Here is a 4,187-nt window from a genome sequence, read left to right on the forward strand (position 1 = left end):
CCCCCCCGTCAATGGTCCAAAAAGAGCCCTCGGGAAAGGGCAGCGGGACTTACCGACTGAAGTTCCGCGACCACCCTTCAGCCCCCCCCCTCTCTACCACCCCTACCTCCCCACCGGTCTGGCCTCTCTAATTCAAGGGCTTATTCATTCGGCAAGCAGAATGGCCATGACGTGTACTTCGATGAATGGAGAGACGCGTGTGCGTGGCGACTGTAAATATGGTACGAGGACGCACAATGAGGATCAGAAGGATCCAGCATCCGCATGACCGATTGTGCGTCGCTTGTATGCAGGAAAGGAGGGGGTTGCTTCGATCACGTGTCATTTTTTGTCTCTTCCGTAACGGACGAGAATTTAATTTTGGATTAGGTATTCGTTTTATGGATGAAACTGATTTTCCTTTTTTTTTCTTCTTTTTTTTAATTTTTTTTTTCCACCAAAATCCTCGACTTTGGTCCATCGAGGCGAATGGAGAGAATGGTGATGGAAAAAAAATGGGATAAGGAAGTTACTCAATATCGGGATTCTAATAGCGAGTCGTAAATCGGCAGGTGGGGAGGAGGCACAGGGGGTGGTGGGGTTCATGGCGTCGGAGGCAATGGGCTTCTCCTACCCGCTTGCTCGCTGCTTACTTTCTCTCTGAGTCACCAGGCTGCGACCTCGTCTCTTGATTTGATCCACTTGTTTCTCTACGCCGAAAGCCACCTTCGCACGCTGCTCGGTATTGGAATTTTCAAACCAGCCGCCACGGCTGGTTCTTGGCCGTCAGCTGTCTCCGTGAACGTAGCCAGAGACGCCTGCGGAAAATTGATCAAGACACCCAAAGATCGTGGCTCTTGGTATACAGTCGTACGGCCCTGTCGGAGAGATATGTGCGGAAAGGATTTTTTTTTGATATCGGCGAATAAAATTGTACGTTGAGTACGGTACCTTTAATTAGAATTCTGCTTTACACCTCGAGATTGAAGCCTTTGCGGTCGTAGTTTGTTTTCTTTGTTCAATTGTTCTTTTTCTCGGCTGCTTTCGCGAATTTCGATGATTTTACGAGGAACGAGCGAAAGTAGCGGCAATTGGAGCTGAACGGTGGACGTTGCTGTCTGCTGCAACGCCGAATGTTTTCTCTAGTCTCGCAGGCCGGCATTCCTCTACCGCGCTACGAGCATTGCTACCTATGTATGTGGGTTGAAGAATTTTTTTTTTGTTATTTTTTTCATTAAAATTACGGACTGTTTATTCTACCGAGCTTTACGAAAATTTTATTAAAAAATTCCCATGCTTCGGGTACAACAGTTATAAGGGTTACCTGATCAGCCTGAAATTCCAGCGAAGTAATGTTTTCCGTAAGCGCCGTAATCGCGAATGGCGCCAGTTGCTTTTTCGATCGGAGGAAACACGTTGACTATGGAGGAAGGCGGGTAGAGGATTTCGAGAGAAGGAGAATATAATACGGAGACAAAGCGAACGGCTGCTCTCGCCGAAGAGAGAGAAGCCCAGCGTCGGTACCTGATCGCTGTACTCGTGCGGCCTTCGTCAGATCGGCGCGCAGCCTCCCTGCCTCCTGGATCCTACGATTTCTACATCGGCACGTTATTGCTTCTCGGACGGCTTTTCAGCCATAGAAGCACGTTTTAGATTGGTCGTTTTTGCGATTACAAGTCTCAACCACCGTCTCTCTACTGGATATCGATATTTGACGCCATCTTGATTCACGGAGCTCAGACGAATTTCAACGATTAAAGATTCGTCGGCTGATCTGATGACGTTAAAAAGATGCCGTCCAATCCGCGAGGACCGATCGTTCTATTGGATATCGGAGGTGGCGCACCCTGGTGAGTTAGAGAAAGTACTGCTGTTGAAATTGTATGGAGTTCAGGGACCTTGGACTCCCTGGTAGGGTCTCTCGACCTTTCGTCTGGGTAGGAATTTTTTAACAATTTTCACCGAAGACGTTTATCATATTTCTTGTGTATTAGGTGCTCCTCTTTGATTTTCCGTGAAATCGATAATCGTACAATCGTTTGGCTGTCTTCTTGAACTTTACTCGTTCCCAGCTTCATGGAAGCTTCGTAGCGGTCACGTGTCTTACGGACTGTTGCGCGTACAGGTTATGTTTGGTTGGCCTGTGTAAAAAGGAAATCGTGAAATTTCCCATGGTATTTAGACATCGCGAGTAAAATGCGTTTGACAAGTGTCCGTTGTACTCGTAAACGAGTCTACGTCTATTTGTCAATCCGTGACACGGAGTGAAGTAACTAAAATTCATAACGTGCCGCGTCCCAAGCACACCCTGGGTGGTAGATTTATAAACAAAAGTAAATCGGGAAATTAGCGTGTCTCTGTCAGGAGAGAACGAAGGGGAATGACAAAGTGACATATATAAGTTAAAGGCCGTTTTCAAGTAAACCGATTGAACGTTAAAAGTCAGGCTGAAAAAATGTTCTATTGACGCAGACAGCGTCCTCGAACGAAAACTAACCTCAAAGACGTTTCAATAATCTGTCGAAATTGGCACGGGTCTTATCCTTTGTTCACAGATGCATATTTCTATTTGAATTTTGGCGCGCTCCCCAACGACTCCGGCTCGATCGGGTCTATTAGAAATGGCGAACAGGATGAGCGTTCACGTTGTAAACGACGATAGCAACAACAACAACAACGTCAGAAATTGCGACGCGTAAAACATCAGTGACTAACGACAAGGTCCCCGCAGGTTATTACCGCCCAACTGAATCATAGTCGACGTGCTCGCCTCGGCGTGAGACGTGTTTTTAGCGTTCGCCCTGCTACGACTTGTCGGCGTCCTTCGAAAACGCCGGAATTTCCTTGAGACAGTTAAACCACGCTACGGAGTAATGCATATATAGAAGCTACTGCCTGCGATCCCGGATGAGTCAGCCAGAAGTCGCACGCGGTGATTCCGTCGTTTATTCCTGGAGAGGCGAAGAGACTGCGGTGGTATGGACCACCAAAGACAGATAGAAAATAAAAATATATACAACGAGGGAGAAAGGAGACAGAGTAGCCGGTAAATAAACTCTTCGAGAGATTACAAACCATAACGTTACACCGGCACGTAAATAAGAACGTCCGTTACTCTTGGTAAAAAACAAATGAACGTCACTTCGACCGACTCAAAATATATTTCGAATTTACGAAATTTCTCTATTCGATCTGCGACAAGTTGACGCTCGTACGGACAAGGTCGTACCGGGCCGACGGTTCTACCTCGAAATACCGAGAATTCCTCGAGCAACGGACAAAGCCGTCGTCTGGTCGTTGATCCTTAGAAACGCAGTTGTAACTTGGCCTACGCGATGAGTCTAGCGCTTCGTCTATTATAATCCTCCAAGCTGTATTCGCTATATATACAATAAACAATACGTATAAATACACGTCGCTAGGTTACGTCTCTTATTTTCGAAGACTTTCGAGCGCACTCGCGCGTAACCTACCAAAGTCCTGCGTCGTAGACCAAACAAAAGTGGCTTATCAGTGCTGCCAACCGCAGCATCGGCGCAGCTCTCGACCTATTCTTTCTCCCTCTGGGCCTCAATAATATCCCCATAGATGGCGGGACTTCGAACTCGCACCTGGAAAACGACAGATGACACATAGACAGAGGTTATCGTCCTCTTAAAACTTCATACGCGAACTTGGAATCGAGTTTGCCGATCAATCGTATATATATTATTTAATTCTTTTGAATTTCTTATCGCCATTATACCCGACCCTGACTTACGCTTGTTGCAACGTCCCAGCTACGACAGCTCCCAGACTTTTTTAATACCAATATCATCCGAGACATCGCGCACCTATCGACTTGGCATATCGTGTATCGTATCGAACGACTACCAGTGCACAATGACGATTAATCAGTGATAACAGCGATAACATGCTATTACTCGATAAAATTATATCTCGCTGTAAGTTCAGGCTGGTTATCAAAATTTGACGATTTTCAAAGTTAACTCGAAGAATTTCGAATCTTTGGTATTAAATTTTTCAAATTCACTTCGTAAAACAATATTTCACGGTCCATCGAAAAATTACACTTTGCCCCTCTCTCTCTTTCTCACTCCTGTCATCAGTCCAGTTCTCTGACGCGTGAGGAGGAAACATGGCGCTGTGCCCTAACGTTGGCAAGTGGCAATATTTTTTTTTTTTTTTTTTTTTTTTTAAAAAATTTT

The 4,187-nt window shown here is 45.7% G+C and overlaps 1 protein-coding gene and 1 long non-coding RNA gene across 5 annotated transcripts in view; one reads left to right on the forward strand and one right to left on the reverse strand.

Annotated features, from left to right (window-relative positions):
• The window catches only part of LOC107262834 (dual specificity protein phosphatase 10), a 39,711-nt gene that overhangs the window by 21,129 nt on the left and 14,395 nt on the right, over positions 1 to 4,187 (forward strand). The gene's annotated exons all lie outside the window — the stretch shown is intronic.
• Positions 132 to 1,824, reverse strand: LOC112493689. The gene is made up of 3 exons (XR_003058315.1): positions 1,304 to 1,824; positions 931 to 1,169; positions 132 to 857 (listed from the first exon to the last, which is right to left on the reverse strand). It is a non-coding gene; the product is annotated as an uncharacterized LOC112493689 (long non-coding RNA).

Source organism: Cephus cinctus, unplaced genomic scaffold (genome assembly GCF_000341935.2).
Source record: "Cephus cinctus unplaced genomic scaffold, Ccin1 Ccin1_scaffold0129, whole genome shotgun sequence".
Classification (NCBI taxonomy): domain Eukaryota; kingdom Metazoa; phylum Arthropoda; class Insecta; order Hymenoptera; family Cephidae; genus Cephus; species Cephus cinctus.